Source organism: Lepisosteus platostomus, chromosome 6 (assembly GCF_059453375.1).
Source record: "Lepisosteus platostomus isolate fLepPlt1 chromosome 6, fLepPlt1.hap1, whole genome shotgun sequence".
In the NCBI taxonomy this organism is placed as follows: Eukaryota; Metazoa; Chordata; class Actinopteri; order Semionotiformes; family Lepisosteidae; genus Lepisosteus; species Lepisosteus platostomus.
The window spans coordinates 34,679,388-34,695,793 of NC_142616.1; the positions used below are offsets into that span (position 1 = coordinate 34,679,388).

At 35.2% G+C, this 16,406-nt stretch overlaps 1 protein-coding gene across 5 annotated transcripts in view; it reads right to left on the bottom strand.

Annotated features, from left to right (window-relative positions):
• sorbs1 (sorbin and SH3 domain containing 1) overlaps positions 1 to 15,972 on the bottom strand; it is a 184,850-nt gene extending 168,878 nt beyond the window's left edge. For 2 of the 5 annotated variants that reach the window (XM_088635596.1, XM_088635589.1), the window contains exon 1: positions 15,833 to 15,972. The gene's annotated coding sequence lies outside the window, so the exon portion shown is untranslated. The remainder of the gene's footprint in view (positions 1 to 15,832) is intronic. The other 3 variants (XM_088635597.1, XM_088635592.1, XM_088635591.1) reach the window with 2 other exon arrangements.
• Between the last annotated feature and the right edge of the window lie 434 nt (positions 15,973 to 16,406).

Consider the following 16,406-nt stretch of genomic DNA (forward strand, 5'->3'; position numbering starts at 1 on the left):
GGGCAGGGTAGACAAAAGTGAGAAACCAGAATGATTGTTATCCTTAGTAATACTTAAAGTAATGCACAATAATAAATATGATAGGTGATATATGCTTATACTATACTGTACATGTTAGTTTTGCTTAAACTCAGAGCTGCTGAACTTTGAATATGCTGCTTCTTATTAGAAACAAGCAAATACATTGTCTTATACTATATACAGTATACAGTACATACAGTATATAATTGGTGTACCATACAGTATGTGCAATCATGTGTTCTACATGAGAATCCCAGTCTGTCTAATGTAATGGGAATATCCCAGTAAATTGTACCACCAAAGATTCCCAAAGACTGTAAAGTAAGAGCAAACCACAGGTCTTATCTTAGTGTGGGAAAAACAGCTGATGGAAGTGACCCCCAACTTTTAGTGAATATGCCTCTAGTATTTCACTAATGGCAACAGCAAACCTGGTTAATAAATCAAAATAGACAGCATTGAGAGTTAACAATCAGTGGCTGAAAGAAAAAACAACAGTAAGCACAATTTAGGCTGCAAGACGCTTCTAAACTGCTGTTCAACATCTTATGCAGAGATTAATCATCTACTGTAAACTGAATCATCCCACATGTCCACAGACATTTCTGAACATCTATTGGTAATCAATGGTACACCTATTGTTTTCTGGAGATTGATGGAATATATACAAGAACTTTAACGAAAAAAGGGGAGGTCACATGGTTCATCTAGCTAGTTTGGTTGATAGTAGCTAATTAATGCAAAGAACTCATCCATTTCCCTAAATATGCAATAGCATCAGGCTCAACAACTTGGCTACCCAGTTTGTTTCAGCCCCCCCCCACCACCACCCTTTGTGTAAAGAAGTACCTGTTTTTCTCAATTGTAAAAGGATTCACCCTTTGTTTCGATTTCAGTAGTTTGGTTAGATACTAATAAATGTGACAGAGGAATGAAATACCTACAGTATATACTATTTGGTGTGACCTAGAGAGAAGTGAGCTAGGCGGATGCCACAAGGGTGAAGATGTGCTGATGGGAGGGATGAGAGAGAGAATTGCAAAGGGAATCCTGGGTGTGAGATTAGAATCTAAACTTCCTCCCAAAATTGTGAAATGAACTCCAGTTAAACTCTTGATTTTGAAGAAGTTCATAGGATTAACTTTGTCAATCCTATGAGGATGCTGAATAATTGAATCAGGTCTCTTTGTAGTCTTCTCTGATCGAGACTAAAAAGGTTCATTTCTTTAAGAGTAGGGCGTTCCTTTGAGCTGAGGAATGTATATGCTTATTTTCCTCTGCATGAAGAGTGATGAACAAAATTGCCTTATTGTAAATAAGTTAATAGTGTACCAAACACTTTAAAGAAAATTAAAACTTAATATTATCTTTGCTTTTTCAATACATATCTACTTAGTATTGAAGATATTAATGACGTTAGTGTTGAATATATTAATGATTATTCATCATTGTAGCTGAATATAGCTTGTGCTTTTTCTACCTACATGTAAAATTCTGTATTTGCCTACTTTAAATGCCAACTGCTTGGTCAGCACTGAATATTATTTAAATGTTTTTTAACATCCTTTGCTTCCTCTACAGTGATTGCAACCCCCCTATTTCATATTAACTATGAATGTGACTATTTTGCTAACTATTCCAAAATTTAGACCATATTAATTACAAAGAGTAGTTGCCCTAATACAGATCCCTGTGGTACGGTGCTGATTATATTTCTCCAATTTGAGCATTCATGTCTTATCTGTATTCTCGGTTTTCATTTATCCAGTTATCAAACCAATTACAGTCATTGCTTTGAATGCCTATTGCCTGCAGTTTAAGAATTAATATTTTGTGAGGAACTTTATCAAAAGCCTTCTGACCATTATACCATGTCATATGTTGTCTGTATGTTTGTTCAAATAACTTTAACAAGTTAATTAGGCAAGATCTACATTTTCTAAATCCATATCTCTCTAGAATCCTGTTGTCATCTTCTAATCCTCTGCTTTCTACTTATTATTGTCTGAATAACCACAAGTGTAAAGTATCTGTTTCAGTTTTACATTTTTAATGTGGCAATTTTTCCAGTCTATGGATATTACCCACATCTTGAATGAATGCTGGAAGACTTTTGGCCTATGAATAACATCTCATGCTTCCTTTCTACAATTTGCAGAATATATCAGGACCCGGAGATGTGTTTGTTTTAACTGCTTGTAGTACTTGTGACACTTTGTCTCTTTAATTCTAATGTTACTGAATAAATAACTATCAGTGCTAAAGAGTAAAATATTTGTTTATACAGTACATCCTTCCTTTTCTTACAATATTGCAATATTACATGAGACATTTATACATACTGTATATATACAGTAAATATGGTACATCGATGACTTCCATTTTTTATTGAACATTCAGAATTAAATGTAATAATCAGGACAGCATTGCATAGCTGCCTCACAGCTCTTGAGTCCAGGGTGCCTTCTGTGTGGAGTTTAAATCATGTTCTCCATGTGTTTGTGTCGTTTTCCAACCACCTTGCAAATTGCTTGGTTGACTGGTGTCTCTAAATTGTCTCTGTGTGTTTGCTGTGATGGGCTGACTTCAAGGTCAGGTTCAGGGTATTATCTTACCTTCCAGGATGAGCTTAAGGCCAAGCAATTTTCCGTTAATGGATGGATATGTAACAAGTACTAAGTGGAAGCAGTCTTCTGCATTTATTACACTGTTATTTCACAGTTTCTGACCCTTGCTTATTATTGTATTAAACTCATGGGTAGGTATGTTATATGAAAGGCTTTGTAGGACTGCAAGGACATATTTAAAGCACATATTTCTGATTATCTTAAATGTCAATTTGGTATTGCAGCTGATTACATGATTACATGTGCCATCATTGAATACTGAAACTGTAGCTGATAACATGTAAGTCAGTTTCTCAAAAGAGATCCCTGAACATACCAAAACCAAAAGTACCAAAGACACCAAAGACAAATAGAAGTTCTAGATGGATTTAAGACTGTTCACCACCATGCCGTGATAGCTTTATAAATTAAGTGTATACTTTCACGGACCAAGTCACTTGCATTTAAAATGTACAACTATAGATAGCTGAATATTAGTTCTGCACACAATGGCTATTCTGCATATGGCTCTATTTTCACTATACGGACAAAAACTAATTTGTTATAACCTGAAATACCCACTATCAAATCAGCTACTGTACATATGTAATTTTGTTTTGTACTGTACTGCACAGAGAAACATGCAGTACAGTGCCTCTGGTGGCTAAGATGTGATTTAGCATACATTTTCGTGTCCAACAACACAATCAATGTACTGTACAGTATGCAATACTCAACAGGCTTCCTTTACTATAAACAGTTTCACGTTAGTCTAGAACCTCAATGCCCACCATATATGTACACTGTACATTTGGCCAACGAAATTGTTGCATAGTAATGCTTTCATCATGTGAAGTCTGGAGAGAGATCTCCATTTAAAGACATGGAAAAGTGAGGAGAGTTTATACCCTTCAAGAGACCTTGTCAATTCCTGAGTAAAGCAGTGAGGTCCTTCATTCATGTTACAACAGATCAAACTGAGAATCTTGAAGGAAGCAGTGAAAGCCTGCATTTTGTTAATATTTATTTATGTACAGCAGCAGAACATTCACGTTTTAAAAATTGACAGCATTCTCTGACATAAAACATAAACAAAGTTAAAAACTATAAAAGCTTGCAACCTAGAGGCTACATACTGTAAATGTTTTTGTGAAGTATTAATTTAGTTTAAATAAGCTGAAGCCTGAATTTTTCTATTGCTTTATTGTTTCTTCCGTTCATTAAATATGCCAATTAGGGAAGTCAAACCTGCAATCATTTCCAAATTACATAATAAAAATGCAGTGCTTCATAATGTGGTATAGAACAAAATACATCCAGTTACTCCAGGTAAAATTAAGCAATATTGGCTTCAGTTTTCACAATCCCTAACCAATTGAAAGCTTATAAGGTCAACTTGTCTAAAAAATAGTTTCCTAATATTCCTAAAGTTTTCTACATTTTTACATTTTCACATTCTTCATCTTAGTTTCGGGTCATAAATAATTTTAAAATGCCAAAGCGCTCGTCAGAAGAGCAATTTGATGTACAGCAAACCTGTGAGTATATACTGCATCTACAACTCCAGTCAATGAATGAAATCCTCTTTATATTGCTAGTATGTGATACAACAAAGCCAAAGCATCCCATGGTTATATGTAGAAGAAATCAGTTTCCCTATGATAGCTAGTACAAAACAGATTTTCAGAATGCAAAATAAATGGTCAGCTCTATCAAAATCTAGTCAGGCAAGCATCAAACTACAGGAGGAAAAAGTACAAGAATGTTCAAGTGAATGAGCTTCACAAACATCTAGACTGACCAGCTGCCCAGGTAGCAGTAACTTACCAAAGGTAAAAACTGTAGAGTTAGGTATAGTCAAGTACAGTTGTTAGAGTTCATACCAGAGACACATTTCTGAATTCTGGCTCATCAGGCTGGAGCTCATCTTGGTTTCTTTAGCATTAACAGGACCAGAGGGCACAAGACGCACCTACTGGATGAAACACCAGTCCATCATTACTCCAAGGAATTCCTCCCAGTAGTGCTGGTCCCCACTTATACAGTTAGATGGACTGGGACAACTGGTATAAAGCATCTCACTAAGGGATACAACAGCAGTGTCTGCAGCAGGTATTTTACCCCACAACCTGTCAGAAAAGAGTCTAAAAGCTAACCTGATATGCTAAGACGTCACTTTACCAAAGGTACTTTACATTAAATGAACTATAACACTTTGGACCACAGAATGCAAAGTCTGTTCTGTCCTTAATTTTATACAAAATTACAGTAAATAAGTATGATAAAAAATATTGTGATATTCTTATGCACTGTTATATAAAAAGGAAAACCAACAACTGCAAAACAAATTCTCCTGGTAATGTTAGTGATGAAAATTCAAGGTAAAATGTACTACAAGACACAATATCATATTTGCAGAACTGCAGGAACTGAAGCACACTTTGACAGCTGTAAGGATGTAAAGGTTGTCTGAAAGCAGATCCACATCAGAAAAAAATAATATAATTGAGAATTCAACAGTTCAGGTAGATCCTAATGAATGTCATAGAGGAACGAATGTATTAGAGGTTGTAACTCTCCTAGCTGAGAGAATGGCACCCTGACTGTATGGATGAAGCTAATTGAACCCCCTGACTTTTATGAGGAATGAGCCAGGGAGCTGCTGCGAGGGTGTAGCTGGAGTGGCAGGAGGGGAGCGAGAGAAATGTGCAGAAGTCCAGGTGAGATGTACTATATATATATACTGTATGTAGGAGAGTAGAAGTAGGGGAGATTAGGATCTAACCTTCTGCATGAACTTCTGTTAAACTCCATTAGGGAAAAAAAAACATCTCTAAAGTCACATATGCTACTAGGCAATTTTGTTTCCTCTGAAAAATGTCACAAAAATTAAATAAACCAAAACCCACATACAGTCTATAATGATAAGAATCTTTCACATCTGCTCCTAAATAAAGTCTTTGCTGACTAACACTAAGTGGTGTAGATTTATTTAAAGAAATGCAATCTCAAATGTTTTGAAGCTTTGTGCTAATAAGATTTAATATTAAAATTAACTTATCAAAAGATCACAAAAAGACTATACGTCTGGCCTTGGATATAAAAAAAAACTGTTTTAGTTCAAATACTGAAAAGACAAAAAGAGTTTCTGGTTACTGCTTTGATTAATAAACATGCAATTAAAAGACATCATACAAAAATTAAAAGTAAAAAGTCAATTAGTCAGAAATAAATTCCTCTGATTAAATTACCAACTTCTTTAAAAAACAGAGGGCTGATGGACTCTTTTACAAAAAAAGAAAATCCTTTCTTAATGTGTAACTATCTTTGCATTAAATTGTTAGATCTCACGAACAGTATAACAGATTGCTCTATTTTCACATTGTTGTTTTCCCTTTAATGTCAAAAGGTGTTATTGAGAATGCCTTCTAAATAGCTAAATAAGGTCTTGGTAGGATAGAAGGCAGTTTACAAAAAAAACCTAGATATCTACTGTATTATCTTTGGCTCTGGTGGGTAAACAGGCTTCACAGAAGAGAAGTAAGAAACACATTTGGCTGTGCACCGTTAAGTCACAGAGAACAGGTCCATACATGGACTGAATTAGCTTTGATCCAGAGGTCCTAGGAACACTCTTCCTTGGGAAGGCGTCCTCCCAGTGTAAACAGCCTGGTAGAAAAATTTGATAGAGCACTCCAACCTCCTAACAATCATCAGGAGAGGAGTGAGATTTATTCATGGCTTATTCCAGCTGTTTAGGTTGTTCGTACATAAAAGGAAATGTATTAGATGCAACAGAGTGTGCAGCAGATTTATATTTCCTGACGTCAAGCCCTTTTAACAAGTTCTTATTATTTCCACACGGTTTTGGCAAGACATTCTCATTCCATCTCTCAATGAAAAAAAAATGCAGAGCTAGGCTAGGCCAACAACAGGAACACCAAGTACCTGAAGTAGAAAAAAGTCAGAACTTCCCTGCAGTGTTTCAAATCAAAAACTGCTAGTATGAGGAGAAAATAGCAACCAAAAGCAAGAGCAAAATTTTTCACTCATTCATTCATCAATGAATCTCAAGATAAAGCAACTGTATATAATGACACATCTTCTAAAAGCTTGCTGTGATTTACAGAGGTGAGAGCAGAATAAAACCTAGTAATCTTGTAATGAAACATATGAGTTAAAATGGAAGTCTGTGGCAAAGCAAAAACATAAGAATTAGCCAGGAAACTCCTAGAGAAAAATGGGAAATAGAAAAACATAAAGCCATGCACATTTACCATGGTAAACTTATAGAGGTTTTGTCAAAACTACTGCAGGCGATGCTCGAAAAACTAGTTCTGCAACTAGCAACTAGTTCTGTCCATATAAAAGTGGATATATGGTCTGGTACACAATAAAACCCTTATCATAAAGATTAAGACCTCTGTTCTGTGAAGCCTTTTTAAAGATAACTGTTACAAGATTAATGTGAGGGATCCTAAATGAATATAAGTATCACCAAAGACCTGCATCTAGACATACAAAGCCATACTATAGGATTCTAACTGCCTGTGTATAATCCACCATGCAATAATGTATGTTATATGCAGCATTAGTACTGTACATACAGTATTACTACATTGTACTAGACTTCCTATTTTGCAGGATGACATGTTAATGACTGCTTACTCTAAAACTGTGATACATCATTGTAGAAATGACAATTATTTCATGTAAACTGCTTTGGATAAAGATAATAATACATTTACATTATAAAATAATTAGAAAGCTAAGCTAAAACATGAAAACCACTGCTACAGGTGTGAACATAAACCAGGCGAAATGGAGGTAAAATGTTAGGCAGAAAGAGAACTATAAAAATTGGATTAGGATTGTAAGGCCTAGTATAATAAGTAATAATAAGGTAATTGTTGATGTGCTAAATAGATATTTTGTCTTCACTGTTGAGTCATGATACAGTACTCTCATTTGTTAATTGTTCATGCATGGTAAGCTCCTAGTCATTGCCATTTTGAACATTTGACTTCATACTTTTAAGGTGGTGCTGGTGAAATAATATGGAAAACAACTGCCATGGATGTCCATAGTACTCCCCAGGTCTCCAACAGAAGCAGTACTACAAATGCAAACACACAGGAATTTAGTTTTGTGCACTTGCACCAGTTTATCTGGTGAATCAATTTTTTCACCAAGACAAGTTAAAAATAAATAACAATAACAAGTAAGAAAATCAGCTTTATCAGGCCAGGCTGGGTGATAACAAAAGGTTCACTTTGGTTCACTGGCTAATAGGGTGTACCCAAAAGAAACCTCTCTGAGTATGTGTGAGCTCTTTAAAGACATGTTCAATTATAATGCTCACTGGAGACCCCACACCTGCTCAGTGTCCTATAGAAGAAAATTCTGGAAGACCTTCATGGTTTTGATTAAGAGTCATGCTTCATGGTGAAGCCTGTGCTGCAGAGACAACATCCTGGACTTACAAGTACTCCAAAATATAGTAGATGTGGGGCAGAAAGACAATTTTGTAGTGCATTTGCCCACTTGATCAGCTGGATGTAAGCATTGCTGATCATTGTGTATGCTTGTTAAATAGTTTATGTTTTTTCCTTATACAGTACTTAGTTTGACCTAGTATTTTTATTTATTTTTTATGTATACTATAAAGAATGATGCTATGAATTGCACACATCATTAAACTCCATAGTCATAGTCCCAAATGCATGCTCCACTGAAAATATCGATGTGAGCAGCATATGGTTTTCATGCTGCACCCTGAGTGATCTTCTTTTATCTATGCCACTAAATAAAAATAATAATGCTACAATGGAAGTCAGAAGTGGTGCTTAGAATACCCCCATTAAAGACTTTCACAGCATGTCCTTTGCTCTCATATTTGTGTCACTAACAATACCATAATATGTGCATTCAGACATCTTCATATTTGTCAGCACGGTTGCTTGGTTGAAAATCCATATTCTTCTATAGTGCATTCATTAATTCATTAGGGCTACAGAGAGAATAATTCTTTAGAACTGCAGAGATAACCAAATACAATTACCACTATACATTCAACAACTACTTCATGTGATATGCAAGATAAAATATATATCTTATTCATCTTATTTGTTGATAGACCATAAATTGCACTTAAGAACCAGTATATGAATTAAAATTTGTTTGCAAAACTATGAAATCAATAAAGATGGGGTTCTAGCAATTCTGTTAATTATTTTTTAAATTAAAATCCATTGAAACTATACCAACTGTACTATACCAACTATACCAAAAGTAAAATATAAGATATATTTATAGATAAGACATAATTTACTAATTTGGGGCATTTAGAGTTTATCTGAACTGTAATATACATTAACAGCTTAATCTTTCACATAAATGCAGTATAACATTGTACAACAGAACTACTGTAAGGCATTAATAACTGAAGCCATATTGAACCAATATGGGAATGTTCACTTCTGTGCCAGACTACTGTTCTGATGGCTATGTTAAACAGAATCATCTACTGAAGGGTGTTCAGTATGAAATAAATAGTTTTCGCCTTTTGAAACTGAATAATGTTCTTCTGGCATTATTATGTCCAATCCTGTCACCACATTAGGAACAGATATTACTGAGCTGGAAAGAGTTCAAAGAAATGAATTCAAAATAATCTCAGGATGTACAGGGACAGGTGAAATTATCTTAATATCTTTACCTTGGAACAAAATACTTCTGGAGGATTTGATAGAGATATTTGATCTGAGATCCTGAGAGCGACTCACAGACTAAGCCAAACAACTATTTTGAACTTGGAAACCTGGACCAGAGGACATACAGTACATGGAATATAAGAGCAGGTGTTCCTGTTTAAAAGTGAAGAAAAATAGCTATGGAAATCCAAATTTGACCACTAAAATTTTTGGATTCTGAATCTATGGTGTCCTTCATGAAATGTCTTAATATTTTTCTCAAAATCAACAAAGCACTTGCAAAATGGACAGTCAAATGTGGCTCAACTTAACTTTATTTTGATCATTTGATGTTATTTATTATTGTGCAGTATATATAATGGTATCTTCATTCTGGTTACAATTTCAATAGGCCATGCTTTAATATTTGTTGTTTTTGCAACACCTATACCGTCCTTTTCATTTTTACACGGTACATGTGATAAAGAACAGCTCCTCGTGTTACAGTGTACAAAGCTGTTTTTAGTACCTACTTCTAAGGCAAACAGCGGAAACATACAGTCACCTAAACAATCAGAATATCCTTTCAATGCATTTGTATATTGGTATTTAAAGAAATGCAATATTTGTATAGCCTTGTGTCCAAAAGTCTTACTTTAAGCACACTTTTAAACTTAAATGCTACTTCATAAACACCCAATTTATCCAATATTCAAACCTGTTTTCTTTAATATTAGTAAACTGACTAAAATGTTACACTTAGAGATTTCTGCAACTACAATATAGTTTTCTGTTTCATTCCAGCAGCCAATTAAGGCATTCTGTACAACAGCTACATTGAAGTAAAGAAAAAAAAAGTGTTTCTGAACATACTTTGAAAAGGTCACTGACAGTAAATGCACCATTAGGGAAACACAGTGAAATAGTGTTGTTTCAGTCAAGCAATAAACAGGGCAGGGTCTCAAATCAGTACTGTATTTAACAAGTATAGCCAACCACTTTCTTAGTATGCTGTTTTCTTCTTCAAGGAACAAACTATAGACTCTTGTTAAAGCTCCATATTTCATTCATTGTTTATAACTGCAGGTCATATACAATGTGTTTGCTGATTTCCTGAAGTACATCTACTGAGATCTTGAGCCTTTGCAAGAGGGGAAACTGAGCATCTCTTTAAACTTGGCTGGAGAGGAAATATCCTAATTTTGAAGTGTACAGAGCTCAGTTTCAATCAATAGTGATGTGCACTCAGAAGTTTAACTACTATATACTACCCCATGTCATTTCCCCACAGTCAGCTTTCATTCTCAAAAGCTATTTTTAGCTGGAACAATCATTTACCAGGGCAACAAATAGCATCCAAAGCAACAACAACAGTCCAGAATCCTGTGTTATTCTCTATATGCATTAGAAGATGAAATATGAATGTACATTATACCCTACTCCTATCAGACCACATCTTTTCAGGGCTTCTACAAACTAGCCTAAACATTTAAATGTATTGTAATTAGTATTATTGTGATACAGTAGTGTGGTAGTAAATGTGATTCATAGTGGGTTAAATTGCTGACAAAAACATCTACAGTATAGAAGTTTAAGTTTATATAGTAATACCAAGTACTGTACAGTATATATTTAAATTGTTACTTTGAAATACAAGAGATGAAAGCAATGTTCTGTCTGAAATACAGCACTAGGTAACTGTAAAGACTCATAAGTACATATTGAAAGTGTCTCCATTCATCTGGTCACATCTCCTTATGATGACGGACTGTTGCACAGCTGTTTAGACTGCAACATTAACTAAATATGAAAATAAAAACTTAAGGAAAGCAAATACTTATAGCTTTTAAACTTGGCAGCAGCATACATTGGAAGAGTCTTATATACATTTAAAAAAATAACTAAATATTTCTAGTGTCGTAAATACCAGTTGAGGGAAAGTGTGTAGAACAAGGGAAAACCACAGATAGTAGAACACAAAATGGTGAAGAGACCATAATGATGCAGTTAGGTGACCAAAATATATATGAAAGCTGTGCCTCTATGCGGAAATAGGGATTACATTTTTCGACTATTTTAATGAAAGCAATACTTCTATTGAAAGTAAAAGTAAACTGTGTAAACATCCCATGCATGTACTGTTCATATCTTCTACCCTTTGCTACTAAACATTTACAGTAGGCAGATGTATAATGTAGGGAATCAGCATTATTGTTCTCAAGCAGAAAACATATTTGTACCTCTCCAAAGTCGCTAAATAAACTGACCTGTTTCTTGCACTAGCTATCATTTCTGCAGCTAGCCTAATGTTTATTCATTGTTACCTTAGTAAAATGTACAAAACACTATATCTCTTGTAACAACAGTAAAAATGACTTATAAACAACAGTGCTTTCTTTGTTGCTGTTTTTGTGGCATTTATTTCAACCAGAAAATAATGAAAAGATCCTGTACCGAAGGGACCAAATTCAGGTTGCCTACCACATATGACTTGGCTTTGTCTTATAAATATTTCTAAAGCCATCCTAATCTATCAGTCTCCATATCCCGGCACTGACTGCTGTTTATTCAGCTGAACAGAGTAAAATAAAAGAACAGCTTCCACATCTTCACCAAGTATGGAAGACCCCAACGAGAGATTGTTTTGCAAGTTGATAACCGTGTTGCTCCACCGTCTGTACCTTAGCTGATAACTCAAAGAACAAAATGGCAAAATATTTTTCAAGTCATTATGGATGTTTATACACGTTCCCGATTTGAACCAGGTTTTTAAGTAAATGCATTACTGTTTAAAATTATAATATCAATGCATTATACTTGCATAGTTTTCCACAGTTTTCCCATTGTAAAGGTTTACATGCTGTACATTATTGGGATGAACTGTGAGATAAATTGCCCAACACTAATGAGTGCCAAATGTTTTATACCACCCAGTTGCTGCGCATAATCCAGGAGGTGATTTCCACCTTTTGAGCCCACCTGGAAATGATAAAGAGGCTGGATAGATGCAAAGCACTGCTGAATAATAAGCTCAAACCTATCCCAGAGACACCCCAGCAACAAAGGAAACTACACAATTTGAAACTCACTGTTTTGAATCTCAAAGCTGGCTATCTCAAATGCGTCCTCATAACTTTAATGGATAAGTAACATGATCACAAACAAAAGGTGTAAAATATTTAAAAGCCTACACAAATAATTCATTAGCTGCTTTGGAAGCTTGTGTCTCAAGACTTCCACCATGCTCATTTACAGTATGTCCTGTATTAGCCAGAACAAATCTCTTGCTTATAGTTGCATTAGTTCAGGGGGTTTTCATAAACTTCACATGTTCTCCTGCTCCATAAGACAGTAATGCCTCCTTGTGTTGTTCAAGAACCTTGCGCAAACGCACTTAAGATTCTTTAAGAACTGATCCTGACCCTACCCCCTTCAATGGTGCTTTCTACACATTTTCAAAGCATTCAGTTTTTATTCAAGGTTTATTTTTTTTTAAAATCAACTAGCTCATAAAAGATAATAGAGATCCAAAACCCAAATAAGAGTAGGTATGTTTCAAAAGAGTAGGTATGGTTCAACATACCTAAAAAGGAAAACACAGAATTCTATCATCTTAACTAAATAACTCCTCTAGGGGTGTGATTAACAGATGTTTATAAAACCCCTATTCTGCCTTTATGTTTCAGCATACTGTAACGTGTAACTGCCAATCAGGTTCTCACACAACTTTCAACACTTTAAAACAGGTGCAATACCATTATGTGATTGTGATGAGGCTTACTAGAAAAACAAGGAAGAGCGCAAAACAAAGACAAAACAAAACGCAGTGTAAGGAAAGAAAAATCACTTAGCAGCAAAAACAGTAGCAGCAAAATGAATTCCAAACATGGAGGTGAAAACATTGTCTGAGTGGAACATTTTTGATTCATTCAGGAAACGTACACTGCCAAGTCCACTTAAATCCCACTACACTTGTAAAATTTCTCAAAAGGAATTAAAATATTCCACTGACTTATGGTTTTACTTATGATGTCAAAAAAGTGCATACTGGGAGTAGTATCTCCCACCTTTACCTTTTGAACACTGGAGAACGTTCTACCCTGTGTGATACTCCAAGTGCTGTGTTGGAACACATACTGTATATAAAAAACAAAAGCCCCAATTAAAGGCAGCATTATTTATAAAATTAGGAAAAAACAAAGGACTAATAACTTGAGTTTCACTAAGAAATCCAAAACTTGTTTTTACTGTTCTGTTTTGCTGTTTAATTATTCATTTATTTCTATTAGCTCCTTTTAAGCGTGCTGTCTTACAGAACAAGTCATAAGAGGTTCAAGCAGCAAGAAGCGATTCTTAACAGATCTCAAAAGACAACTACTGAAAAATGTCAGGTCTGTATATGAGTGAACAGCCTCATTACACCTCCTGCCTGATACATGAACATACATTGCAGCTTCTATCTCCTCTATTTATCATAACACTCTCCCTTCGCCATACAATGTACTACAGGACAGTCACATATGGATCAGCCCTATTTGATGGAATATTTTAAAAATCCAATGATAAAATATGTCACTTCTTTTATACATGGTATTTTCACAGTACAGTATACAGTATACTGTATCTCTTGGTATTCTGCGAATCTCAGGATGACTTAATAAGGTCTATCTTGTTAACTAAATATTAAGAATTCAAGTACATTGTTGAAAAAAATGTAATGGTACTGCTCAAATTACCTTATTAGATATAGTAAAACTAACCTTTCTTGGAGAAACACCGATTATTAACACAGCAGTAATTTTTTCTTACAGTCTTTTTGTAAGATTGTCCAAATTAAGAACAATTACAGGTAAACCACTCTCTGGGGTTCTTTAACAAAACTAGGAAACATCAATTTTCCCATTTCACCTCTGGGCAATTAAACATGGAAGAATTAGTCATTTTAAACTAATTCAATTTTAGCTGTGTCACTAAAGTACAAAAGTCATAAAGATGAGTAACTTATGAAAGCGCTTATTAGATGTAAATGTACCAGTAATAAAGGTTCACATAAAATGAATTCCGCTTTGAAGTGTCTATTTCTGTATATATTTCATTATTCTGTCTCCTTTTTGTATTTCTGGTGTTTAAATAAAAACTTATTTTTAAAAAAGCACCTAAAATGATTTATAGAGGGGTTGTGTCCATTCACTTTTTTGGGGTATAATTCAGTAATTCAAACGCAGATGCGGTACATTGCATCTTGTAAAGACGTGTAGCTTGCAGCACACACAGTTTATACGTCTCTTCTGTCTATACTGAGTAGGCAAAATATTACTAAGACTTCTGGTTCAATTGAATATCTCTATCAACCTGTCTAAATGCACCGGACTTATTCTGAAACAAGCTTTCAAAATTTATCTAAATTAGTCACTTTCCTACACGTCAAAGTTCTTAAGAAAAACAGAAACTTCACAGAAAGCAAGCCAATTCTGAACCAAAAATGCCTCTTGGAAAAAAGCAAAAACAAGTGAATGGTGGCATTTACGTTATAGCTGCTTTCAGAATTAGCCCATTGAAATGAAAAACATTTAAATGAAAACAGAAAACTAGAGGAAAAACATACAGTAAGTACTGCTGCAATTACTGTATAATGAAAAACTTTTCACATTTAAAGCTATACCGAGTTAACCTGTTTTAAAACATCAAAAGGGATGGAAATCGATCCTGAACTGCTCTTCTACAGTATGTATACTGTATGTGTTTCGAAAAAGCAAGAAGTGAGATGGCTTAATCATTTCAGTTTTGTTATCATTTTGCCTCTAAAGCGTTAACGTGGTGCTAAGAAGCATGAATACGCATGAATACATATTTTTTATTGCACGTTTTGCAAAATACCATACTGTGTAAATAAATTACATAATGTTATATTGAATGTTTCATCGAAAGCTACAGTACAGTATTTTCCTTACATAGTGCGGAAAAGTACTAGACCAGTCGCTCTTTTTCATGTACAGTGCAGCAGTCACTCGCAAGGCTGCTGACTTTGTAATTGCATTATCCGCAGCAAGTGGATAGCGTTCTGCTGTGTTGCAGTTGCAGTTCTCTCGCCGTTTTCCCAACCAGCTTATTCCAGCCCCACGTAAACCCCATTTTCTTAAACTGAATTCACCTGCACTCGGATGCTCGGGTGAATTCAATAACTAAAACGACGTTACAAACACTTAAACCGGCAAGAAATGTGATGTTCCAGAAACATTCACACACAAAAAAAAAACTGACCGCAAAATTAAACAGAACTGCACCACCGGTTAACATGTAGTTGGTCCCCGAAGCCAGATGTCATGGAATTCACATTCTGCTTTCATTTTTGACCAAAAGGCACATAACTGTGCAATTCAACTATCTTGAATGAATAATTCCAAGCAGTTTTATACATTGACAAATGTATCAGAAAGAACCTTTGAAACATTTTGCGTCAGGAGAAAAGTGCATAATTGGGGGAGAACAGCTGCTCTTCACATATGCTCTTACCTTCAAAAGCACACACCAATCCCCTTCCTTCTGCTATGACAGAACACCATGCTACACTTCAGATTCTGTTCGTGCTGCTGTGACAGCAAGTGCTACCCACTTTAAGACACCAGCATCCCACCAATCGCATTGCTCTGCCTCCCTTCTCATTAGAATATATCTCGAATCATCCTGCCTGCCTTTGCCTGGCTCGGGCTTCGGCGTATGATTCTGGTTAACCAATAACACAATAAAGCGATGTATTTAAAGGGCTGCAGCGGACGCCGACAAACCAGAACTTTCCGAACCACCTTGTTCCTATCGTGTGATGTGTTTGTTCTTGTAGTTCCATTGTCGCAACGTTAAAACAACATAAATGACGCCAAGGTCTATCCAAGAGTCAAAATCTGGAGTGAATGGGAAAAGGTTGGATGTATAAGAAATGTGTTCTATAATCTCATTGACTAATACCACATCCTCTATGTAGAAGCAGCAGTGGTTATTAAAATGGCTTTTTCATACACTACGTACCAGACGGGAAACTTATTTTAAAAAATAAGTCCACAAATTATATGTATCTGTATAAAGCCTCTTC